Raw genomic sequence first — 27,847 nt, 5'->3', positions numbered from 1 at the left:
AACACATATTCCGAGCTGCTGCCGATCGCCTCACGGCCCAGGGATGTCTGGGCCCCGTTGCAATGTTACCTATTACAGGAGAATGATGAGGCCAAGGAAGGGGCGACCAATTGAGGGGTCCATTGGGGGCCTCATTAAGGTATTCTTTCAATGTGCGGGTGTGTACAGGGCACTGAGAATGTAGACCCGAACTGCTGTGGAGGGTATCGGGTGCCATCTTGTCCGACTGGTGGGGATGTGTTGCTATACGAGCATGCCTCGGCTTAATTGTTCTGATATTACTTATGACCTGGGTGAATGTGGATCAGGCGCCTTTTTTCGGATATGCTAATTTATGGGAGATCTCCCTTTGTAAAACTATGTCATTAATACGTGTCGCCTGTAATGTACTGTGCCCTAAGGCTGCGTGTAATGCAAGACTGGCTGACAATGATACAGTATTATTGTGCTGAAGAGTATGTATCTGGTTACCTGATTATCTACATGCATTATGGATTGTGGACTAAAATGTGTACATGTGAATGCACTCTTTGACGATGTATTGTAACTGAAAATTTCAAAAATAAAGTTTAAAAATAAATAAAGAAATAAAAGGGCTGGGATAGGTCGTCCTGCCACTTGGGGAAAATCATGGTTATCTTTTAGGAGAGCCTCTCCCAGGCCATTTATATACAGGTTAAAAAGAAATGGAGCAAGGACACAACCTTGCCTGACTCCACTATTAATTGGAAAGGAGGCTGTGCGTTCACCCTCCAGCCCGCAACGCACACGAGCGTTAGCCTCGCTATAAAAACGTTTAAGAAAATAAATAACCTGTGAATCAACCCCCATCGAGTCCAAAATTGACCAAAGTTTATCGTGGACCACGCAGTCAAATGTGGCTGTGAGGTCCACGAAAGCTAAAAATAAATTCCCCCCCTTGTCCCTAGTATATTTTCCAACTAAAAGGGACAGGTTCAGGCCCTGCTCAACTGTACTTACACTGGCTCGGAAGCCGTATTGTAAGTCCGATAGGACTGATTTTTCCTCCGCCCATGCTTGGAGGCGTTCTAATATTATTCTACCTACTACTTTTGTTGTAGCATCTAATAATGAAATGGGCCTATAACATGTCGGGTCCTGTCTGTCCACCTTTTTAAAAATGGGGACAATAGTTGATTCTACCCATGTAGGAGGGAAATCTGCTTCGCAGCTAGCATTTGTAACTTGCGTTAGAATGGGTCACCAGAGGGTAGTATTAGATTTAAACAAATCAATGGGTACCCCATCAGGGCCAGGTACCTTGACGCCCTTACTTACGGACAGGGCCCGTTCTACTTCATCCAAGGTGAACATGAGAGCATTTGCTTGGGCGGGGGAGTTCAAATTGCGAACATCCTGGTTAAAACAGTTTGTCAAAATAGAGTTACGCATGCCCTGGTAGACCTTGGTGAAATGGTTAATCCATTGCTCCTCGGTTATAGCTATTTCGAGTGATGTACTATCCTCTCCAGACAGGAAAGGGGCCCTAACCACTTTCCAGAGGGCCACACTGTCATTAAACGTTGACGCAGAGATTAATGCTTCCCACAACTCCTTTTTGATAGTGGCCTTCCTAGCCCTTAGTGCTAAATTATATTCGTCTCCAGGGAAACCTATATCTGTCTTAAGTGGTGCTAGCACCAGTTTACACAGGTTGTGATGGCAGGCCCGTAATCACAATTTGAGTGGTCTCTCATGGGTGACATAATACATGCTGCAGCTCATTGGAGACCCCTGGTGTACCTATGCCCTGTGTGCCTCAGTACCATATACTAGGGACATATAATGGTACACCAGTAGCCAATCTGGAAGGTACCTAAGTACTCACCATAACCAATTTAGGGGAGAAAGCAGAGACTGGGGTCCTGATTAGCAGGATCCTAGTCAGATTAGTCAAAAACAGTGTAGCACCAGGCAAAAAGTGGGGGTAACCATGAAATCAGAACCTACTTTCCTACAAGCATAAACAGTAAGAGGATGACCCATTACAATACTTTCACATCTTTCTATGCTGACACCAGTTGCAGCAAAGTATTTGAGAAATCCGGGCAATACTGAAGCTACAGGATCTAATGTAGCTGAAAAGTAAGCCACTGGTCTATGGACACCTCCATGTACCTGGGTGAGTACAGATAGAGCACAACCCTCCTTCTCACAACAGAATAGCGAGAATGCTTTGTTGCAGAGTCCGTCACTCACTGAGCGAAGTAACGCAAATCCCGCTTTCGAACGACGCTCTGAACTGTCTAAGGTACCGAAAGTACGATTGAGGTTTTTAGACCTGGCCCTTATTCTGGCAGTGAGAGCCATCACCATGAGGTGGAAATCCCCCAGATGTCACACAGTATCTATTTGGCAAGCCGACATGCTTCACTGGGGGAAGGCAAAGGGTGCAGCTCTTCGCAGGAAAGAAGAGAGGGGGCTGAGAAAGCAACCCATCTCAATGGACTGGGAGACTATGCTAATCGCATTGGAATCACTGGATCTATTAACACCATGTGGTACCCCAACCCTATAACACAACATGTTGCCTTTTGACTTTTTCTCTCTAGGGCCCGAGACCCAGACACATGCACTATACCCAAGGGCGCTAAAGCCTTTCCAGAGATACATTTCTAACATACTACACTGCGTATCATAGAAGCTACATTCAGACAGACAAGGAGTCGGGCTAGGGAGGGTGGAGACGCGGTTGAACAAGTTTTTACAGTTAATTAAAAATGTAATGACCCTATACTGTTAAGTTTTGAGCTGGGACTTTACTGTGTCAGTGCCAATGATGGTTTCGGAAAACATTGCACTTCATCTTCTATTTCTATTGCATTAAACAGCATGTAGGGAATTTGCATGCATCATATATGCGGAATTATTACAGATATAAAAGACTGCCTCTGTATGATATTCATTGCATTGGATGGAATGTCAAAGTCACCAATAAAGTATGTTACAAAAAAAAGAGAATGCTTTGTTGTAATCAGGCATTTCCAGAGCTGGGGCGTGACACACGCTTACCCTCAGCTCTAGGAAGGCTACCAAGCAGTCGTTATCCCATGGTACCGGTTCACTCACATCCTTGTGCGTCAGTGAGAAGTTGGGAATCTACTGTCGGCAGTAACCAACCATTCCCAAGAACATTCGGACTTCTTTCTGCGAAGTATTCAGATTAATTCTTATGATCGCCTCAATGCCGTCTGGTGTTACCTTACTCTTGCCTTTCTCAATGCGATGACCCAAATACTGAACTTCTGGCAAGCAATGCTGAAGCTTGCTTTGGGACACCTTATGTCCATTCTCTGCCAAGTGATTCAGCAGAACATTGACATCATCCCTACAAGCCTCATCAGTCTATGAAGCAATCAGGAGGTCATTGATGTACTGCACAAGCACTGAGATTTTCGGCTGCATCAAGCTTTTGAGGTTCTTTTTCAAGATCTGGTTAAAAATAGATGGACTCTCAGTATACCCTTGTGGAATATGATATCATGTTAACACACGGTTCTCCAGTCGTAAAGCAAATACAAATTTACTTTCCTCATGTAAGGGTATCCAAAAGAATGCTTGGCACAAATATCCAAAAGAATGCTTGGCACAAATCAATCACAGTAAACCATTCAGCTTCACAAGGAATCTGGAATAAGATCACAGATGGATTCGGTACCACAGGACAACATGGAATCACAATCGAGTTGGCCCTTCTCAGGTCCTGCACCATCCTATACTTGCCACTTGGTTTCTGTAATCCCATTATAGGTCAATTGCACAGACTTCCCATGATCTCTTTAGGATACCATGCGCAATCATTGACTCAATCACTGGTGTAATTCCTGCAAACGTTTCCGGGGTCAGGATGTACTGAAGTGTTCTTAGACATTCATCATTCTGCTTGACCTGTACACAAACCGGCACATCCGCTCAACTCAGTCCTATCTCCTCTCCTGTGACATTCCACACTACAGGAGAGACGGTGTCTCTCAGATCATATAGCATGTCATCCGCTGTTAGCAAGGGAAACATGTCTACACAGGGATTCTGAATCGCTAATTTGAATGCAATGTCATCATCAGTAGTCTGCAATTCCACTCCATTGGGCTTGCAATAGATGGTACAATTCAGCTTACACAAGAGATCACATCCCAACAAACAGACCGGACTCAAATCGCACACCACAACCTGGTGGCGATCCTGAAAGGTTCTTATTCTCACGGGTAGCTCATCTGTTAATGGATTTGTCATCCTCCCATTGGCAACTCCTACAGCTTGGATCAATTGTCCAGAGAGGGGTAGGTTTGGGACTACTGCAGATCTCACAGTAGAACCGGTGGCACCTGTATCAATCAAGAACGTACTGGAATGACCATTTACGTCTGCGTCCACGTAGGTCTACTTCTAAGACTGCTCCAAGGTTACAGTCTTCCTCCCTCCTCAGGCACCGTCATTGCAATGGGTCTGGATCGGATCCGTCCAGAGTCTCCATGAAGGACATTTGATGATACGCTTGGTTACCTTGTGAAATTCTCGGAGGTTGGGGTACTTGCACTAGCTGATTCAGACCTCCCCCAATTTAAAGATAAATCTTGTTATGGTATTGATAACATCAGGCACCTGTATACATTCCTCATCCTGAAACTGATTTGCTGGGTTTGCTCGACACTTGCCCTTCCAGTGTCCGATTCTGTGACAATACTGACAAGCAGTGGTTCTCTTTAATATACCAATGTCTACCCCTAGCTTGGGATCTGTTCCTTTCCCTTTTCCCTGTCCTGTATTGTTCAGTGCATTCTGAGTCCCTCCTTGATTATTCCCCTGATTTCGACCTAAAGTCCCACCAATAAGGAACCTCTAAACTCACCTATATTATTTCAAAATGACTCAATCTACAAATGTTAATGGATGCAACACATATGAAAAAGTTTCAAACAGACATATTGTTTTTCATTTTATTTATTTTTCTTTTCCTTTACGATTTGTTTTAATTTAATTTTCAAAGAACAAACACATTTGTAAAGTTTTTAGAAATATATTATAAGAATATATGGCTAGACAAATTCATTAAATACAAGAATTAAGGCAAAAAACTCGACATAGCCGCCAGATATAGTTAAATAGTGCAAAAATCACATCAACATTCATTCCTAAGCTATCTCACCATCACACCCACTTGTGCATACTCACTCACAAACTCTATAGAAACAATTAAAATGACAAGGGAAGGCAATACAACTGAGATACTCCAGATAATGACAAATGTTTACATCCGCAATTTTGTATATTTCGACCTAAAGTCCCTCCATTTGTCTGTGCCTATTCTACCCTGTTCGCATTCCTCATCTGGACCAACATTAACTTGTCCTTCATCTTCAGGTGCTTTATCGCTACAATAACTGGCATACCGTAGAACCTCATCCACAGACTTGTTTTGCCAGCAGATTAGGTGTTGTGAATCATGATAATAATCTCTGGTCTCAATGCCAGCACAAACATGGACACAAACTGTCCCATATCTTTCAAATCTAAAGTATCCAACCCGCTGTATTGCTTGGAGGCTTGCAAAAGCGTTAATAGTAGGCATGTACTAATTCCTTGGATGGTTCGATCCATCTTAACCCAGTCAATATCTTGTGTCACAATTTTAGACTGTAACCATGTAATTACCTGTTCAAACTTTTTCATGACAAAAGGTGAAGGTCATGAGTTCTGGGGTCTCTGTCTAGTTCATTAGAAGTCCAATCAATAGCAGTTTTACAAGCAGACCACAAGTCACTAGGAGCCGTAATGTCAAACAATGTATTCAAATCAATCCACAACACCTTTGAAAACTTTACAAAACGATCGACTTGCTTATGCCATTCAGCAGGTTTCTCCCCCAGCCGAGGAAAGTCATTTGTGAAAGCTGCCAAATCACCCCTGCTCCAAGGTATAAGTCAATCTATGGTTTCCCTGTAGCATTTTTGTCTTAGACAAATCCACATCGTACCTTTGAGTCAATTCTGTCAGTTTCTCGTTTGCTCACCTTGCTTTACGAGTGACAACCTGTTCTACGAACAACAATTCATCCTGTTCATAAAGTTCTATCCACTCCAAAGACAAACTCCCCATGATTATCTCATCCACCAGTGCTTTCAGCCTTACCATGTCTAGCAATTTCACCTTCACTGCAGCTTTAATCGTTCCCTGACTTGACACACTACTCTGTCCTTTCTCTTCATCACTCTGCTTCCTTTGTCAGTTTTCCGATGCTGTAGTCTGCAAGACATGCTGATCTCCAGAAGATCCCTGATCTGTTCCTACCTCTGATATCCTTCCCATGGGTCCTCTAGCTCGAACTTCCCACATCCTCAAATTGGATTTCAAATTTGATAATGACACTGATCATATTGCACTAGGCCCAACACGATGTGTTGTCGAGTCTGTGGTTGCTGGCAATGGGGTACTAGCTTCTACAGGCACCAGAAATTGACCTTTCCTATTCACCATCATGTCTTCTCCTGGGTTGACCCTTTCTCCCAATCCTGACTGCTGTTGACTAGCGTTTTCTCCTAGGCTCCTACACAGAGACTAAAGGTCCGATGGGGACCGGTACCATAAGGGCTGCAGGCAACCTTATAGCAGCGTTGACTCCAATCAACTCTGCACCTCCAAATACTGGTATCCCTGTCCCTTCCGCTCCTGTTGAAATCTTCCCCACTACTCCTATACTGTGGCCTATCTCTTGCATTACCATTCTTTCCATACTTGCTGCATTTGCCAATTCTCACCTTCCCTCTTCTGAATGTGGGTTTTATGGTGGAGGACGCTCTGCTAACAACCTGTCTAACAAACTGTCAATGGTGTCACTCCCATCATCTCCATCTCCATTCCTATTTCAAACGCCTCCCTCTTTTACCAACAGTAGGTGCAACCTCTCTCCCTCGATGGTATCTACATTCCATCTATTTAACTGTGCATCTCATCGTACATCCTGATATACTTTCATTGTCTTCCTCATCCTTCCCTGACATATTTCCCTGTTCTTTGCCTGAGCTGCTCGCAGCCAAGCAGCTAATGCCTCAAACTATGTTGGTCTGCATGGAGGTTCTAATGAAAACGTCATTCCCCTCAACTGATACAACACCTCTAATTAAAATGAACCATAACATGGAAAAGCCAAATCTCCCTCTTTTTCAGTAATATTGTGCCACTTTTGAATCCAAACTATAATTTGCTAATTCTGGCCACTGACATAGCTCTCCATGCCAATATAATATTGGTACACATGAAGATTGTGATTCTCTACGACAGGTTCTGCAGCATATGCATTGAACTGGACGCATATGCCCCCAGAGTTATTGAAGCAGTCAAATATGAAGCAGTACTTTTGAAACTCCGGAGAATATTTCCCTTTGCAGAAGGGATCTATAACTTGCACAGAGTACCACAGTGAGGCTTCATTGACTTCAAATGCCGTGGTTGGTGAAGGGCTATTTCTCATGCATTGTAAAATAAAAGTCCTACATTCATTGCCTGTAATATGCTGCGGTATCCTCAGGCAGTGCTTCCTCACCCACTCGAGTCACCACTCCCCTATGTCCCCTACATAGATCATGTAACACCTTAAAACACCTCATGATTAATCCAATTTCCTTCAACCTACAAGATTTCCCACTTCAACTTTCCTGGTTATCACCAACCAATCCCAGTGCAATGTTACACCAACCAACCTATCGCAGCACTGCACACTCCGGCTCACCCTTTCCTCCTCGCAGTGGTTCACCCTCCTTCACATTCTCAATATACACATTCACTTTCGCAATCATCAGAATAAGTCATTGTCTGCCTTTCTAAAAGATCTATAGAATTCAATCACTCAACAACATCCACGCATAGTGAAACTCGAATTGCGCTGGGCACTTGAATAGATGTAGTCCACCCCTACGCACAAGGCTTTCCACACGATCCTAACAAATTCACTCACACAAAGGGGTATATGTACAAGAACTGCTACTAACTAATGCTAACGCTAGTTGGCGGTAGTTGTCTTAACCTGGCCTATTACCAAAAACTATAGCCCTGTTAGCGATGTATTTACAATACAGCGCTACATGGCAATAGTTTCAGGTAGCCGCGGTGAAAACTGACGCTAACACTAGCATGAAGGCAATACAAATTCTGACGTTAGCGGGCAAAAACTGACAAAAGGCCCATTAGCGGCAAAAACCCCACATTAGACAGCCCAACGAGGCTTTTTTTGCCTCTAGAGGCAGAAATAGCCTATAAGTCCACCCCCAATGAAAAATAGGAAACAACGCCAATGGAGCAGCCAGGGCCAAATGCAGCACTGATAAACAACCCCCCCAAGCTCCACAACAGCCAAAATGACTAAGCAGAGTCCCAGGAGAAGTGGAAATTCAGGGCTACAATCATGAAAAGAGGTGCATCGCTGGACAAAACCAGTGATGCATCACTTATCATTGTGGACTCTTTGCAACACCATGGCATCCAAAACTTTGAAAGCACAGACAGTCCCAGGGGCCCGGAGGCCTCTCTGGGCCTGTATCTGGGACAAGGAGTGAGACCTGAATGTGCTGTGGAATTGCTGGGCCGTGGCGGTAGACATTGAGGCGTCGTTGATCACTCTTACCTAGTGGTGAAGTCTGCCCAGTCACATGGAGACACGTTGCTGACCTGTGTGAGAGGACAGCCTGGTGCCCCTTGGAACTGTGAATGGTAAGTGGTGCTCTTGTGCACCAACATAGGGAGGTCTGCATCTCATACCACGCACCACCACTATACCGGGGAGCACTCAGGAGATTACCAATGGTGGGCTGCTCCTCTCAGTATCAAAGGCCGGAGGATGTTGCACTGGCCAGACGCTGTGGAGAGTGAGGCCTCTGAGCTGTGCCAAACTTGTGTGGTCGGAGGGCTGCAGCTTCATGCCTAAGGGGGCCCTGTTGCATCACCTGCATCAGGAGGTTGCCCAGTGGACTTGGCGGTGACTGCTGTATCCAGGCTTGTGAAATCCCGCCTAGCTAAGGCTCCTGCTGGCTGAGTCACAGATTTGGATAGAGTGCAGCGGATTGCACCACGATTTCAATGTCCAGGTGAGGAGAAGGTGGGACACGTAGCGGAGGAGGCCCAGGGGTCGAGTCGTACTCAGGACTAGCCAGTGCTTAATTTGTGCCGGTGCTTTCCCGTGCTTAGCACCGGCACTTAATTTTCAGGGCCGGGTCTACAGTCTATACGCATCTGCACGTCGATGACATGATGTTATAATTACCATTACACTGCCAATACTGACTCAGTGACACGAGTCAGCGCAGAGTGTTGTTCTGGGTCTCCCGAGTGAGTCCCAGTGTGCTTCGGTTGAGTCAGTGTTAATGTGAGCCGGTCCGGAGCAAAGCAATTAAATTGCTGCATTCATTAATCACAATAATGATACTTATCATGACATGGCGGCAGGCGGGCGCGGCGTCACGCGGGCGCGGCTTTCAGTTCAGTGGACTGCAACTGTTGTCGGTGGTGGGCGGGACTCTGGAGCAGTGCTGGGCGTGAGTGTCAGACATTGATTGGGCATTAAGTTGTGCGCACTGCGCGCAGATATTTTTCCACTTGCCAATGCCACGCCCCGGCACACGCGCAAATTAGAGACAGCCAGGCCGACCATGTTGAGGGCAGGTACAACCACCATGCGGTTCCCCGCCTATTAATAAAGAAGTGCCCGCAAGCCCGGCCGACCACGACGAGTGTAACCGTAAGTGCTACTAAGTAGCAGTCAGAATTCATGCCACCTGCGACATGCCTAGTCAGTGAGTCACTCAGTGGTGTGTGGTGGGTGGTCGGGCACCGGGGTAACTCCGGATCCGTTCAATGACGCCTTAGTCTGTTCCTGGCCCTGCCCCGACCCACAGTACACAGTCATTTTAAATCAATTTGAATCATTATATCAGACTAGTGACAGTTGTTAAAGAAGGGAAGTCCGGCCCGGGCCCGGTCCTTGAAGTATCATTTGTAATGTATCGGTCCTCACAAGATTCGAATTCGATGATGGCGATGCATCCTCCTGCCACCCTGGGCTCAGCTGGCTTGTCCTAGTAGCCGCCGCCGCCAGCCGTGTGTACATACACTTTATAGGCCATGCCGCCCACTGTACACATTGATTTGAATATATTATATATCACATTAGAGCCGCCGCCGGCCGGGGTTACGTTGTTAAAGAAGGCCCTGCCTGCCCCTTGAGGTATCCTCAGTCACACTCACAGGCCACCCCAAATAAGCACTGAGAATACTATTATTCCACACTCCTAATATAATGCAAAAAGGAAACACACCACTGTACAACTTATCACGTTATTCGTTCATTGCCACTAAGCAACCCGAATTGACACTATCAATCCATACACCAACAGTCTTGCGTTATGTCGCTGTTAATTGTTAAGTGTACACATCAGTCAGCGTCGCAATGATTTTCAGCATGGGAAAAGGGGGCATCTGCCTTAGCACCACCTTCCAAAGTCCCTTCTGGTGAACGTTCATTGTTGTGTCAGGAATGGCAGCTGTGATATGGGGGTTATTTTTGATTATAAATATCAAGCGCTGGGTGCCTATGTTTTATTCTGAATTTGAATTCCGCAAGACAAAAAATATAGATTCATAACAGTTTTATCTATGCTTGTTCACGTTTGCTACTTTGCTCTTCTTGGCATTAAATAGAGAAACGGAGCAGCTTGAGCTTTCTGTAATTTTGTGACTCCCACTTCTAAAACTTTAACTTGTAATGTCATATTATTTGGAAATATAATTTAGTATTATTTGTCACCAAGGCATCTTGAATTATCTGGAACACATAACAAATTCAAAGTTGTTTCCAACAGTGCACCAACGAAAAAATTACTTGCTCCTCGCCCCAAAATATATTAGGAAGGCACTGACTTCAGTCTGGCATTCAGTGTCAGGGCAGGGAATGGGGAAGTAGGAGGCACCACCGAAGGGTTAACTTCAGAGACGCAAAAACGCCCACCTTCTCAGCCTCCGCCTTGGCCTGCAGCATCCGTAAAATAAGCAGTGCCTTACATGATTTAACAAAGCAAATGTTCATTTCCCGGCAGCCTTGACAAAATAAAGATTTGCATTCGATTGTGCATGCACTCTGACTCTGCCTGGGCTTGGTTGGCCTAGTAGGGGATGCGGACGCCGTACACATTATAATCAAGATAGGGCCGGGCCGGCCTGTGTTAAAGTTAAACGCCCTGCCCGGCTCCTGCCTTGAAATTAGTAGTATCATAAATAATCCTCCCCTCCTAAACAGTTTACTGCTTAACGTTAGTGGCTATCTGGGTAGGAGACGGTGCAGAGTGTTGATCTGGCCTGGGTGAGTCTCCATCCCTCCTGAGTACCTGTGTGCTTTGGTTGAGACCACCCACCCGCCTGGGTTAAGTTGTTAAATGCCAGTATGCCTGATGGTGTATGGGCTGTGCGGCAGGCCGCGCGGTGCATACAGATTTTTTTCCGATTGCCACCAGACCACGGCACTCCCGCACCCCACAAGCCATCAGCCGAACAATTTTGAGGCCAGGGTTGAGGGGCTCAGGCAGGGCAGCCTAGGCAGTCAGGCAGCAGCAGCACCAGGCAGAGTCTATAATCTATATGTGGTAATAAATAAAGGCAATGTCCCGTAGCCCCAGACGACTTGAGTATAATAATTATTATAATAACCAACCGAGTCTGTAACTGTCTGTAAGTACCACCAAGTAAGGGCTAGAGGTTACCTTGGATGATTCTCTGGAGTCCTTGTGTGACTGGTCTTTAACACATTCAAGTAAAAACAGAGGTGTTCGTGTTCAACCACAGCCTCCATTGAGCAGCATGCATTGCAAGTTGTAGTTAATGAAGAAAACACAAGTGTTGGTTCCCACACGTGGTACAAGGTGGCATTGCTGTTTTTGGGCGATTGTGTTTTTAACTGATAGACTTTATGGTGAGGTGAAGACAAAGCCAGACCCTTGTTGTCTGGAGTTGCTCTGACAGAGTCAGTGTTTTTTTCTCTCTCTCTCTCTCTCTCTCTCTCTCTCTCTCTCTCTCTCTCTCTCACACACACACACACACGCACACACGCACACACACACACACATATGGGGTTTATTTACAAGCCCCTTACGTTGCTGGTGCCATTCAAGTGTATTTCATGATTCTATTCAGATTTACTGTTATGACTAGTGTTTTCACAACATTTTGGTTTATTTTGTCACATAAGCTATGTAAAGGTTGTCTCTTTGATCTCATAGACTATTAAAAAGGGCATACCCTACCCCAGTGTTGTCCTTTCCCCAAATCAGCACATAGAGCACTAGAATTGTCCCTTTTCAATGCATTAGGGATTTTAGCTAATTTATTCCAAAATTGTGCTTTAAATGCACTTTTGATTGAATCTTTTAAAAAAATTTCACAGGGCAGGGAAACCTCATATCAAAACCTTACTATGAGGGAGGCTCCCTTGCTGAAATTCATCTGACTTTTCACAGTCCCAGTTGAGGATGTAGGTGGAGCTAATAGAGGAAGTGGGTGGAGCCGGTGGATGAAGTGGGTGGAGCCAGAAAAAGTAGGTGTGGCCTCCAACAAAGATTTGAGCACCTGCACTTCATATTTTACAAATTAAGCACTGGGACTAGCACCTGTGGGTGATGTACCCCCAGTGGCAGCTCATTCGCTATGGCGGAAGAGCGTCGCCCCTCTTCTTTCAAGCAGTGCAAGAAGAGGAAATATAACATGATGACAACTTTTTGATGTACTCATGCTATGTTTCGTTTGCGGGTGGGAGGGTGGGTGGGGCTGCTCTACTCATGGAGCACGGCAGGGGCAGAGTGGTGTACTCACTCAAGTGCACAATGACTGTTTGGTCAGCACTCTCAGGCCGCCCAAAGCAGTCATGGGCACTTCCCTGTTTGCTTACAGCCTGCATGGAGTACATGCCCACCCCTCTGGCCCTTGGCTGAACGCCTTGTCACAGCGCTCAAGAATGATCACAACGCTGCATTGCATCATTGTGATTGGCTTAGGGGGTGGGAGCCTGCTGCCTTCTTCCTGTTCCTGGAAGCAGACTCAGGAGAGCAGGACCACAGAAAACACGGGCCCCGGCCTCGAGGTAAGAACTTTTACAAATATATTTACAACACCCCCGCATCCCTCCAATGTCCTTTCTCGTGTTTCCTGCCTCCCTGCTGTTCAGTTTCCCTCGCAGCACTACTTAATGGTGGCTCCTGTACGGCCATGCACAGCAGGTGTACCACTGGTGCATCAAAGGCAAGCCTGTCTGCATCCGTCTGCTCTTGGACTTCGCCCAGCACCAAGGACCCTTCCTCTCAGACACTCCACGGCTACAACGCCAGCACCCTCATCACCATCAACCCTTGACACCGCACCGCCTGCCATCCAGCTACACTGTAGAATTCTCTTTCACCCTGCGCCTGTCGAAACTGCAAACGCATCTTCTGCCACGCCCGCATCTCTTGCTGCCCAGCCAACCAACAGCGCAGCCAACCAGCTCAACTGCGTCCTCCTCAATGTGGGGTCCCTCCACAAACAAGCATCAGAAATCTAAGACATCCTCAATGCCACCTCTTCATACATTGCCTTCTTCACAGAAACCTGGACCAACCTCTGCTCCGGAACGGACATCGCCATCACCATCCACAACAGCCACAAATTCACCCGGACAGGCTACCCTGAGCGTGCAGTAGGAGGCATTGCCACTGTCTAAAAAAGCGCACTCCAACTGACCACGCACTCTGATGACCCAACGGTGACCATGGAACACCTCCACTTACAGATCTGGACCAACCCCAACACCACCCTCCACGGCATCCTCATCTAGAGGCCCCCCGGGTCATGAAGACCAATTTACTGATGCCATTGTAGACCTCAGCGCACCCCAGGCTCTCCCATTGACTGACTACATCCTACTCAGAGACCTCAAGTTCCACCTGGACAACCCCAGTGACCAGAACACCTCCCCCCTCCTGGTGAACCTCGCCAACATCAGACTCAAGCAGCTAGTCACTGCACCAACCCACATAGCCTGACACACGCTCGAGGCTGTCTCCTCCACCTGCTGGAACTTCAACTACACCCACACCACAGAAATCTCTTGTACTGACAATCATTATTTACATCATGCCTTAACCATGCCCACCGTACACCATCGCCATCATTACCCCCCGTCGCAGCTGGATCAAGGCCACTGAAGAACTTCTCGTCAACTCCCTCAGCACCACCACTCCGCCAACGCTTACAGTCGCCATCACTACAGCGTGCAACCTCCACCAATGGCTCTTCAACTGTGCGGACACCCTGGCACCCTTCAAGAAATGACGAGGCAAACAATACTCCAAGAAGGCCAACTGGTTCACTCCTGCCCTCCACTATTCCAGTCCCGCCTTCAGACATCTCGAGAAGAGATGGAGCCACAACATCAATCAACTCCACAACACAGTCACCCTTGCACCATGGCACAAGGGGCCTGCGTTGGTGCATGGCTGCCATTGTGCGCCAACGTAGGTGAAAAAGAAAGGGGGGCTTATTCAAGAGCCACTTCTGACAGTTTCACCCACTGGTGTGTCATTTTCTTGACATACTTGCAGCATGATTCTTGCAGTACGTTGCACCGTATTTGCAAATCGATGCAGCTAGGCATATGCATGACCTTGTGAAGCCCTGGTCCTCATTATACCTGCATAAGGTATGATGGAAGCAGGGTGGGCCCACCCAACAAAGCCTCATAGGAGTGGCTGAAACAACTGTAGGACGCCACTGTGTCAGTACATTATGCCTGCCTCATCGCAGGCATAAGGGTGACGCAATGCCACAGGCCCAATGCATTGCTGGAGTTGCGTCATGCTTGTGACATAAATGCAGCATTATGTGACTTTAGTGCTGACAAATATGTTAGAATTCTCGACGTATCTGTCATTAATTGCGACATGGAGTGCCATACAGTGATTACAGCGCATCCATAGTGTCGCAAGAAGGACATAGTGAAATGTGTTGCAACGCTGTTTTGGTGCAGCGATGCAACACTTTTCATGAATGAGGCCCATGAATGAGCCTTATCTTATTAATGGTGTGCATTCCTGCCCTGTAGTTTTGTCACAGGGCAGTGCAACAACATTCCTTGGAGTGCTGTCCAGCGCCAAAACCTTCTGAAATGAGGCCCCAAGTAGTTGCACCATTTTTAAAACCAGCTATTTTCTGGTAGTAGAAAACTGCCTCTAGGGGCGTGGCTTGAGCGCCGCACAAGATGGCGGCTTAGCGTCAGAGCTCCGCTAATCGAGCACCGGCACCGGCGGATTTCCTCGCACTCACCGGAGTTCCGCAACTGTAGAGCCCTGCTTCACTTGTAGGAGCATGAGGTGAGCAAATACCTCTGCTCCTTTCTTCTACAAACCAGCGTTATGCGCTAATTTTCGCTGTGACGCAGTCCGCTTTTGCCGCGGCCGCCATTTTCTTTTTCTTTTACCGAGATTTTCTACGAGTGCAAATTCCTTCATGAATGCCTCGTTTCTGTTATCTGCGATACCTATGGTTGTCTGCCTCCTCTTTCCTCATCCTCTGAATCACTGTGGAATGCGCTCTCAGTCACAGTTCTATTTGCTCCTTTTTTCCTACTGAAGTACTGATGCCATGTAAATGTCACTGCTTCTCCCCGCATTTCATTGCCGCTTTGATTATTGGTTTACCACAGTGTTTTTCTTGCGCAATATTTCTACAGAGGCTTTCCTAAAGACGATGAATGTGATGTACATCTACCATGCTAAATGAACCTGCGTCTTCTCAACATTTGCTGTCTCTGTTTGGCGCCTTTTTTGACCGCTTGTACTCTACGCATTGTCTAATGGTGTGCCAAAGTCTTTTCTTTGCGCACTACTTCTACAGAGGTTTTCCTGAAGAGGGAGGTTGTCATGTACAGCTGCCATATTGAATGAACCTCCGTCTTCTCTACTTTGCTGTCTCAGTTTGATGCCTTTTTGAACGCAGTTTCTGTACGCATTAAATATTGGTGTGCCACAGTGTTTTTCCATTGCACACTACTTCTACAGAGGTTTACCTGAAGTCTGTAGTTGTAACATTGTCTATCCTCTTCTTACATGGGGAAATTGCGTACCCTCAAGCTTACATCTTCGGTCAAACCACGTAATTCCTCGGATTCTGATTCTACACCTCCAAATATGGATGATCCTGCTTCTCATAAGCTTGACTTTGCTCATGGGGCGATTCCAAAATCGACTTCCTCAAGCAAACTTTTGCAACCTGCTTCGACAAAACGCTTGAAAAAAGATCCCCCCTCCCCAGGCTCCTCATCACATTCTGCTTCTATAGATCTCATTCTTGAAGAAATTTGTGCGCTAAAACCCTTCATGGCTGAGACTACTAAGACATTACAATTTCTTCACGACAAATGGTCCTCTCTTGAATCGCGTGTGCTTTTAGTAGAACAATCCACGGAGACCTTTCAAGCCTCATGCTCTAGGATTTCACTTCTGGGAAAAGATGTTTCACTTCTGAGGAGGCAGAAGGAGGAGTTAGAAAATCGTAATCGCAGAAATAACCTACGAATTTATGGACTTCCTGAACATACAGAGGGGTCCAATCCAACTGCATTTTTTCAATCCTTTTTGCCAAAAATTTTGGACCTTCCTCCATCCTCTTCACTCAATATACAACGTGCGCATAGACTTGGTCCTAAAATCTCCGCTAAACCTCGTGGCGTCATCATGCTGTTCCTGCAATATACCGATCTCCTTCAGGTTCTTTCAGCTGCCAAAGCTAAAAAGCAAATTATGTGGGAAGGCCATCGGTTGTATCTATCCCAGGATGTGGCCAAGGTGACAGCGGACCGTCGGAAGCAGTTCCTTGATTTGAGACCACAACTACGAGCTCTAAATGCCAGGTTCGGTTTGCTTCACCCATGTCTCTTCAAGGTGACCTATAAGGACAAGACAACAACTTTTGACGACCCACTTGTCCTTCAAGAATTTCTTCGTCAACAAGGAGCTGATGTCATGGACACTGCAAGAGCTGTTTAATTCTGTCTGATTTAACTATTTGTTTTTTCATTATCCTATCGTGTCATTTTATTGTTCTTTCTTCTCTGCTGATTTTGTCCTGCCCTGGTATATTGTACTTTTCTCTAATATTCTTCTTTATTTTTTATTTTCCTTGCAGATGCTCTCCCCTTTTCTTCACCCCGGTGTTATCTATTCAGTTCAGTCCTATGCTGGTTCCTCAGGTGTTCGATGGCGTGTGTTCCGTTGTTGATGTCGTCATCTTCTTGCGTCGTCACCCCCACTCTTCGTTCTGTATCTGTTGGTATGTTTCTATGTTCTTCTTATATTGCTCTGTTCTCTCTACTATTATCTCTTTTCTTCACTCTTTTCTCTCCTTCTTTCTTCCTGGATTCTCTCTGTTTTCTCTTTATTTACTTCTCTTACCTACACTTTGCCTTCACTTTCTTCTCTGCTATCTCTTTTCATCATCTCATTTCTCTATTTTATCTAATTGTTCCGTATCATTCTATCTTGATTTACATTCCGAGTAGTTACTTGGAACGTTAAGGGGTTAAATAACCCCATTAAGCGTCAATGAGTTTTGACACATTTGACTAGACTTAAAGCTGATGTAGCTCTCCTCCAAGAATCCCACCTTTCGGAAACGGAGGCTTTGAAACTCAGACGTTGTTGGGTGGGTCATTTTTTTCACTCTCCTGCTCCGGGTAAGAAAAATGGCTCTGTTATATTGTGTCATAAAAAGTTAACTGTTTCCGTTATATCCCAAGAATGTGATGTTAATGGTCGTTGGGTACTTGTTAATCTACTCATAGATAAGATTCCCATAGTTATTTTTAATGTTTATGCTCCCACTGGAGTTGATAAATTGTTTTGGCCTGCTATTTCTGAAAAACTTGTTACGCTTGATGAGAAATATGTTATTTTTGGTGGTGACTGCAACCAAGTACTCGACCCCATTTTAGACAGAAATTCTAAGGTCAAATTTGTTACCTCCAAAATGCACTCCCAATTCACTGCTTCTGTTCATAACAATGCATTAGTAGATATATGGAGACTTTGTAACCCCGACCTCAGAGAATATACTTTTTATTCCCCTACCCATCACTCCCAATCTCGTATTGATTACCTTTTCCTTAGCAAATCCTTAGCTCAACTTGTCCTTCACTCAGACATTGGTTCTATTTTATTTTCAGATCACGCTCCTGTTTTTGTTGATATTGACCTTATCCCCTTTTCTCCTCACCCCGGACGCTGGAGATTTAATAATTCTCTACTCCTTGATTCTGATTTTTGTACCCAATTTACTGTTTTTGCCACTGAATTTTTTACACTTAATCATCTCCCTGAATCTCCCTTTGTGATGGTATGGGATTCTTTTAAGGCTGCTGTTAGGGGTTTTGTCATTAATTATGTCTCTCAAAAGAAAAAGAAATCGATATCTAAGTCAACTCAACTTTTGGATAAAATTAAGCAGTTAGAATACACTTATTATAATTCTGGTTCTGAAAATTCGCTGCGCGAGCTCATCTCAGCCAAATTCGATTTTAATAAATTTACCACAAATGCTGCTTCTAATTCTTTACTTAAACGCAATTCTCGATATTATGGCGGTCAGAACAAAATGGGAAAGTTATTAGCCAACTATCTTAAACTACGGAAAGAAAGGACAAAGATTGAATCTGTCCAAGGCCCAGCTGGAGTATCTCTGTTTAAAGATAAAGATATATTACATGAATTTGTTTCTTTCTATCAAAACTTATACACTCCTGAATCCCGTCCTGATCCCACTGATCTTCTTACTTATTTTCAAAACATTCCTCCCCCTCTTTCTTCTCATGTTGATTTTCACACACTGGATTCGGATGTCACCCTCTCTGAAATTTCACACGCCGTCTCTGTGCTTCGTCGCGGTAAGATGCCTGGACCTGACGGTTTCACTATCGAATTTTACAATCACTTTTCCTCTCTTCTTCTTCCTAAACTGCTTCTGTTATTTCAATCTTTTGTTGATTCTGGATCTTCTCGGGGGACCTTTCAAGAAGCATTAATTTGTCTAATTCCCAAACCAGACAAAGACCATACCCTGTGTAAAAATGTTCGCCCCATTTCCCTTGTAAATACAGACTATAAGATTTTCGCCAAAATTTTAGCTCTCAGATTAGACCCCCTTTTACCGGACATTATTGGCCCAGAACAATCAGGTTTCGTTAAAGGTCGTCTCTCGTCGGATAATTCCCGTGTTTTCTTTGATATTTTAAGTAAGGCTCCCTCACTTTCCTATCCATTAGCTGCCATTTCCCTTGACGCCGAAAAGGCTTTTGATAGAATAGGATGGGACTTCATGTTTTAAGCTCTTCGCTGGATTGGTTTCTCATCTAAATTTATTTCTCTTATTTCTTTACTTTATTCTAGCCCTCACGCATCAATTTTTGCAAATGGTATAACTTCGGATTATTTTCCCCTTCAGAGGGGCGTACGTCAAGGTTGCCCTTTATCCCCTCTTTTGTTTGTTTTAGCTTTAGAACCCTTTTTGACAAAGATCAGACTTGATGAAAACATTTCTGGTTTTCATTTTGGCTCACAAAAACAAGTTAAATTATCAGTTTATGCTGATGATATTTTGTTATATTGTTCTGATCCACACTCCACCTTACCTTTCTTTTTAAATCAAGTCTCCTCTTTTTCTAATGTTTCTGGTTACCGTCTTAATATTGATAAATGTGAAATTTTACCCCTAAATCCTCTTTGTCAAAAGCATCTATTTGATGCTTCTGGATTCTCTTGGCAACCTTCTAAGATCAAATACCTGGGTGTTTGGTTTGCTCCACGTCTCTCAGTTATTCTTAAGTTTAATTTCGATTCCCTTTCTGCAAAACTCAATGCGGCAATTGTCCGATGGAACCCTCTTTTCCTTTCATGGTGGGGCCGTCTTGACTCCATCAAAATGATGTTGGCGCCTCTGGTGCTCTACTTCATCTCAATGATTCCCATTCACATTCCAGACTATTCAAATCGATAGACTCTATCCTGCTAAAGTTTTTGTGGAAGGGTAAAAAATCTCGAATAGCTCTTACTTCCTTGAAAAAGGATAAATCACTAGGAGGGGTTAAATTTCCTAATTTCAAATCTTATCATAACGCTTTCTCATTAAAGCAAGCTTTGCGATGGCTTTCTTCTACCCTCCCTTTTTATCCTCCTCTTTGGCTTAAATTAGAATCTTCCTTCCTTCATCCTTTTGAATTTAGCGAGGTTCTCTCCTTTTCTTCCAATGTGACGTCTCTTCGCTCCCCCATCATTTCTCGTTCTTGTTCTCTTCTTCAACCATACTTACCATCCTCTTACCCATCAGCCTCCTCCACTCATGTCCAACCTATTTGGCATAATAAACACCTCAAAATTCGTAATCGCTCTTTATATTGGAAAACCTGGCACTCTCTTGGCCTAAAATGGATCTCTCAACTTCTCTCTGGCAATCAACCTCTTCCCTTTCAGGATCTCCAGAAGCTATTCTCCTTACCCTCCTACAATATCTATCACTTCTTTCATCTCTTACCCAATATCTACATTCACTCCCTGCTACGAATTCTATTCCGATTACCTATCTTCCTGTGTCCGTTGCGCTCGATCACTCACCCTCTGCTTTTTTCTCTATAAATCAATTCAATCTTCTACTGATCGAATCAAATCCAAGGTTGAGTTGGCTTGGGAAAATGATTTTTCTCAGATTTGGTCTTTTACTTTATGGGATAAAATTTGGTCAAAAATCCATAGTACCTCCAGAGCTGCTAACACTACTCAAACCCTATTTTTCATTTATAATCGTACATTATTTACTCCATTACTATTGTCATCTTTTTCCCCAGACACTCCTTCCACTTGTTGGTCCTGTCCCTGCTCCTCAGCTGATTTGAAACATATGTTGTTCGATTGTCCTCCCATTTTACGTTTTTGGCAATTGGTTTGGTCCCAGTTTAAGAAGATTTTCAATTTCCAGTTCCCTTTTTCCATTGATAACATTTTTCTAGGTTCTCTTTCCCCTATTTTTGCCAATTCCTTACACGGCTATACATTAATTGACCTTTTCATAGCTATTGCCTTACATCATATTACCTCTCATTGGAAACAAGATAATGATGTTTCATTTCGTGCTTGGTGGAATGCAGTATGTTTTAACCACCGTCTAGATACTAATTTTGTCTCCCACATTTCCCTTGCAATCAAACGTGATCTTTTATGGCTTCCCCTCACTGAGTATTTATCCAGAGTTGATACAATCCCACCTGTTTCCCAAGTTCGCACTGATGAAGTTCAAAAACCACCATGATTTCAGTTTCTTAACTGCATTTAATATTTTTCATATCATTTATGTGTCTTATTTTGCAGGTTATGACCTCATGACTTCTTTTTTAGTAACATTATTATTTAATACATTTTCATGTATTGTTTCATCAATCATATATACTTTTATGTAAGAGAGATTTCTTGTTTTTTATAACTTGTGACTGTATTTTCATTTCCTGTCTTTGTTTCTTTATACTTCAATAAACTCAAACTTTAAAAAAAAAAGAAAACTGCCTCTAACTGGAGTTAGAGGCAGTTTTTGGGGGTTTTGCACCATGCAAGGAATTCTTTGTAAATATCACACAGTGGGGTTAGCTACAGTTTTTACACAAGAATTCCCACCTTGCATCTCATTTTCGTTAAGTCCCGCTAACAGAAATGGCAATCCTAAAAAATGCACGTTTACTCCGGAAAACAGCCGCTAACAGCGGTTAGCAGCAACTTGTAAACATGACAATAAAAAAAACTGCCGTAACGGCAAAAAATTGACGCTACAGCGGCCTTAACTCCTTGTACATATGACCCACAGTTCTCTGTCTCGGGCGAGTTATCAATAGCGCTTCACAACTTCCCAACAAACCAGCGGTCAGACAATTACAACAAATAGGTGAACTCTACACCACAAAAATATCCCAGGATCTTAGGCTATCCTGAGCCCAATAAACAAAACCAAGCAAAACTCTTGGACCACATTCATCCGGTCCAAAACCACATTTACTCAACTCTCATCCCAACTCAGCTAGACATCACACAATCAAAATCATCACCGTAATCTATCACACAACGCATCCCTATTGATACTTACTCCTCTGTTCACCGCTGTTCTCACCGCACTATCAATTTCCATTGGTCTCTGTAGAAATCTGTTGTTCTTCGTTCTCAATCATTAGGCTCTATTTTGGGGTTCTCTGGGTCGATTTTGTTTTAGAGTTGTCTAGATTCTACCCTCACTTCAAGAGACAACCATCCGACACTGCTACCAACTGAAGGAGCTGGGTTCTGTGTTCTCGACTTACTCTAGAACTCCTGGCCGATGTCTCTTTTTGTCTGCTTAAAAGTGTGGAGGGGAGGAAATTTATTGTTAGACAAGTATGCATTACAGTTTCCATGACTCCGAAGAATCACAGACTCCAAATTAGTTTAGTTAGTTTATTACAAAACCAAGAACAACTGGACATGCAAACACCTCAAGATGAGGGTGTAGAAATACATTGGAACTAATACAAACCCAAACCTACGGGTGAAGTTAAGGTGATGTAGCAGATACAGAAAAACAAATTAAAGAATCAGGACACAGAATATCACAGCGCCTATATCCAGAGTCCCCTTCATCGGAGGTTTGTTAGTAAAAAACATTAGTCTGTCTCCCAACTACCACTAATGTGACACCCCTACTTAGCATTCCCAAAGGCAAGTTCTGGAAAGGTGTCAGCTTGTGAAGGCTTCCGAAGAAGACCATTCACTTTGAATGGGTCAAGTAGCATAAAGCTGCAGAGCTCGTCTCGGACTCTGTCCCTAACTCCAATACAAGAATGCAAACTCCCATCAGAATGAGCGGTTTCACCCCATCTACTCATGACAACTCCTCATAGGTAACTTTCCATGCGGGCAACAATGCTCCCAGGCCTTGGATCAATGACCTTGATTCGCAGTCTTCCTTCAGTGAGAAAGAACATCATCCCACATTATCAGCATCGCTGTTCAATGTATCTTCTCGTCCCTGAGCCTAACTCCTAAAACAAAGACATTATTCTAACTAACAAAGATGCATTTCTCCACCTGCAACTGAAAACGGGAGAAAGAACACGTTCTGCACATGCATGAATCCTACTAGGAAACCCGACTCAAGAGCAACAGGAAGAAATACACATTAGGCCTACAGAAATCAGCCAACATAAAAAACAACATATAAATTCCTAAAACACGCATTTACATGAGCATTACTACTGTGTACACTTAAATCAATGCGTTAGAGGAGCATACGAATTATAACGTTCATTAGTCACAGAAGCAATCCTTCAGGTTAAGGTTTTCATCTAATCATAAATAATTACAATATTGATTTTTCCACGTTTTACAAAAATATGCCAAAAACTTCAACTTCCACGTTAATACAATACATGAGCTAATGGCACAAATATTAACACAATGAAGAGCATATGCGGGTGCGGACTACCCGTGATTATGATGCACCCCTACAAATACCAGAGCAAAATTGCACTCTATCAGTTCAAAGAGTCCATTCTGACAGCCCAGGGATGAGGTTTATGGAACCTGAGAAGAAGATATATGATCCTATTGTGTTAGCTACCTTTACTCCCCTAAATGAAAGATCCTACTGTTTTTAATGATCAAAATAAAGTCTGGCTTCCCTTATGACCCATGTCCGCCTAGAGTTATGCAGGCTGTAGCTCCGACTATAACGACTTAATTCCTCATTAAGGCCTCTTTAACCCGTTCACTGCGGCGGCTATTCCGCCGCAGTGCTAAGGGGGCGGGGCGGCCGTGTGACGGGTGCATGCTGGTGATGGAACCGCTCCGTCACCAGCCGCGGTTGCGCTGTGCTCATGACGGAGCGGTTCCGTCACGGCCCCACCCGCTCAATGAAACGCTCAGCGCAGGCGCGGAATCTGCGCTGCGCAGGCGTGCCGAGCGGGCCGTGACGGAACCGCTTCATCATCAGCACAGCGCGACCGCAGCTGATGACGGAGTGGTTCCGTCACCAGCAGGGGAGGGGTTAAAGATGGGAGTAGTTCCCGATCTCTTAAAAAAAGCCATTGTACTACCTCTCCTGAAAGAACCTGGTGCTGACCCAGAGGTATTGAAGAACTATCAGCACATTTCCGTAATATGCTATGCCTGCCAGCTTTCCTGCAGTCATCAGTGACGAACTAACCTTCATACATTTTTTCTCAACTCATTACAAATCAAACTGTTATTAGTCCTGCGCTGCAGTCTGTCGCCTGCCACACAAACTCAGTTCAGCCACCCAGTATGACTAGTGTGTGGATTCCACCAGTGATATTTCCATCAGCCTCCTTGCCCTTAACCAATGTAACTGCCTCATCTGTTTCTAGAGACAAACCACAGCACCTCTTCCACTACGAACAAGGCAGTGAGTCAGCCACTCAATTATCTAAACCCAGTATGTGTCTGGCGCTGCACTGTATGTTCCATCGTAAACACAGCAAGACACATTTCCTCAACAGCCTCAGCACATGCTGGTCATATACCGTCTAGCACTGGCACAGTGAAGAATTCTAGGTGAGTGATACTGTATCACATCTGTCGCCATGCTCCTTACCATGCTTCAGTGCACCATCTCCCTTTCTGATACAGTCCAAAAACGCCCGGCCTGATGTGTCCAAAAGTATCTTGAGTGTCCAAGTTAGTGGGTCTTCATCTTGCCATACCATCACTCCACTGTAGGTTCTCAAGTATGTCTGCCACATCTGTAAATCTCACTAAATCTTGTATGTCAGCCTTATCCTGTGATGGCCTTCAATGCTCCATTCATCCCAAAAGCCATCTGTCTCCTGAAGGCCCTCCTTGGGGACACCACCCTGCAAGCAAAGTGTAAGTGTCCTTGTATTTTTTCAATGAAGCACATCTCCCACTTGATTTTTACTAGAGCCTGCACCAGCAGATTCTTTAATGCTGTTAGTTTTGTCCTTTGGCAGGCGCAACTCCATTTCTATGGAGTTGAGCTTCATGCCCAAAAATGTCAAACTTGTGGTGAGGCCTTTGATGGTTTCATCTACCAACATGATCCCAGGAGTGTTATCACTTCCTTGAAAGTTGCATTATTCTGGCACACTCTTCTACCTTCTCATTCAACACTATGATCAAAAAATCATTGAGACAGTGCAGCACACATTCTGACATTGCCACCACCTGTACTGCCCACTCCATAAACGTTCTTAACTTTTTGAAAGCTGCTCATGCAATTCACAGCCCATCGACGTGGCTCTGTATACATAACGTCGGCACTGAAATTGTACTCCCTGCAACTGCACGTCTCGGAGATGGACGGTTTTGATTGAAATGTAGATTTAACATACGTCCGGGCGTACTCTTGTCATGCCGGACAACCTTAACCCTTGATTTCTACTCTCCATCACCATGCTCACCCTACCACTATGCTTAAGGACCAGTACTACAGCTGACCATATAGCTTTTCTGCCCCCACCATCTCCAGTATTCCCCTCATCACCCTTGCCATCTGCAAAAGAGTGCAGTGCCCTTGTCTTCTCTGCCAGGGATCTTCTTGAGGAAAGAGGTGCCCTGTCCTTCTCCGCCATCTCTTGCTCCAACTAGACAGCCACTCCCTACCGGATATCTTCTTTGCTTGTGTTGGGGTGCATGTGCCCTTCACACAAGAATTCTCAATTTTCTGTATGCCTGGAGGCTGCCTTAGTCCTGGGCTGTGCATATGGGGGCTCCTGCCTCCACTACTCCCTTCTGCTCCTCTCAGTGGTTTCCACCATCCAACTGTGCCCTCCACTGGTCTGTGCCATAGATACACTCCCTTGGTGCTGTTGTCCCTTGCTGGTCGCAGTGTGCTCCACCTATCTGAGGGGGTGGCACCCTCTGTGAACATTTAGGGGGAAGTCTGCAATTCCTGGACCTTACCATTTAAAAGAGGCCTCCAGGGTGGCGCAACTGTGCCACAACTGCAGACAGGTCTAGAGTGGGGCCCTCTTGTTCCCTGCCTGCAAACTCCTTACTGACCTGCAGACTCCAAAGAAGGGGGGGAGATACCAGGATTGCGGCTGCTATGCTCCTGGGGGATGAAACACATGCACTGACTGTCCTAAAAACACTAGATGAAACAGCCCTCTCCCTTTGGCCTACCTCTAGGCTTCGGCTGCTCAGTTAAATGTGACTCCGGCATGTTTCCCACCCCTTGCAGAGTTGCGAGGGTGGCCTGCATTACTTGGGATGAAGTGCTAGTCAAGTCCATTGTTCTTGCTTCCTTCAGAGTAACTACTCTGCAGCGAAGAGGGAAGCTAATGACGCAATCACGGCGGCCACCACATCATGGCTTCCGCACCTTCATATAGCCAGACTCTGCCCGGGACCCTTCTTCCCACTAAACACAAGGACCCAGGAAAGGAACCCTTTGAAAATTTGCTTTACTCCTACTATTTATACCAGCATATGAATGCTACAGTGCTGTGCGCTCACCCCTGTATTGTTCAGGTTTACAAGATGTGTTATCTCCACTGTCGAATGTGGTATAATATTAAAACTAGTAGCGCATTTAACAAAAAACATTAATGTCATGGTCGGAGTCTTCTTTTTATTATTTTATTTTTATTGGTTGATGGTCAAAGTCTTGAACAATGGCCCACTTTTGATCGAGGGTAATTTAATGTAAGGGCTGTATTTTAAACCCATGGAAATGTGCATTAAAATTGCCATTGATAAATACAGTTATAAATATAATACATTTCACCTGAGAAAACGTAAAATGCATTTATGATGAAGGAACTAATACATGTTTGAAGTGTAAATAATTCCAAATCTACGACATATTCAAAATAATCACATATACGAAGTAATGTATATATAGGACATTGCAGTGTTCGAAGCATTATAGAGGCTCTGCATTTGCTACAAAAAAATAAGCAGTTACCTTTAAGTAGCACGGGTTAAATCAGTTCAGTGAATCTTGATAAAATATTTTAACATATTTGACACAAATAGATGTTCAAAGTATTTAGTATCGGTTGTTTGTTTCCCCCTACAGGCTCCGATGCGTGTACGGCCGCAGGATGGGTTCTTTCTAACGGCAAAAGAGTCTGCTTAGTTAGCAACATGGTTTAAGATAAAAGAAATTATCCTGACACATTCATGGAAATTCTGAAGACGTGTACCTCATCAGCCATCATTCAACTTAATATGTTTAGCTTGGCTATTTGTAGTGCATTCTGTTGTGTTTGTGTAGTGGCAAATGCATGTGCATCTTAATAAAAATGCAATTCTTGAATAAAAACGTCTTCATTCTCGTAAATCTTCTGGTGACCATGCAAGTATAATAGTCAACTCTTCTGATTAGCAGATATGCTACAAACACTTTCAAATATGTTTACCACATTGACCAGATTACAGAGTGCACAATTAAGGGAGTGTAATTCGCTACCGATCGAGCAGTGCAAATACAACTTTTGGAATCACTATCCGATGTAAAATTACATTTTTTTGAACCAGTTTTCACTTTGTAATTTGCCATCTTCTAAAAGTTCTAGAGTATATTGTTTAATCCAACATGGCTTTAACACTTCAAGTGGATTTGTTTTGATGAATACATATATCCAGTGCCATGCTTATGGTGGGCGGAACATGTTGGGGGAAGGCTCCGGAGGGAGCAACCGCTCAGAGTTATAACTGAGCACCCCATGTAAGTGATGTGGCTTCTTTAACATTGGATGTGCCCACTACAAGTGGCC

General features: G+C 44.4%; 1 long non-coding RNA gene across 1 annotated transcript in view; it reads left to right on the top strand.

Annotated features, from left to right (window-relative positions):
• LOC144828973 (uncharacterized) overlaps positions 1-27,278 on the top strand; it is a 221,002-nt gene extending 193,724 nt beyond the window's left edge. The window contains exon 3 of the long non-coding RNA XR_013610567.1: positions 27,148-27,278. This is a non-coding gene — a long non-coding RNA (uncharacterized LOC144828973). The remainder of the gene's footprint in view (positions 1-27,147) is intronic.
• The last annotated feature ends 569 nt before the right edge of the window (positions 27,279-27,847 follow it).

The sequence above is a fragment of the Lissotriton helveticus genome, chromosome 4_1 (assembly GCF_964261635.1).
Source record: "Lissotriton helveticus chromosome 4_1, aLisHel1.1, whole genome shotgun sequence".
In the NCBI taxonomy this organism is placed as follows: Eukaryota; Metazoa; Chordata; class Amphibia; order Caudata; family Salamandridae; genus Lissotriton; species Lissotriton helveticus.
The sequence above is the reverse complement of the archived record's forward strand: the minus strand, read 5'-3'. Positions and strand labels throughout refer to the sequence as shown.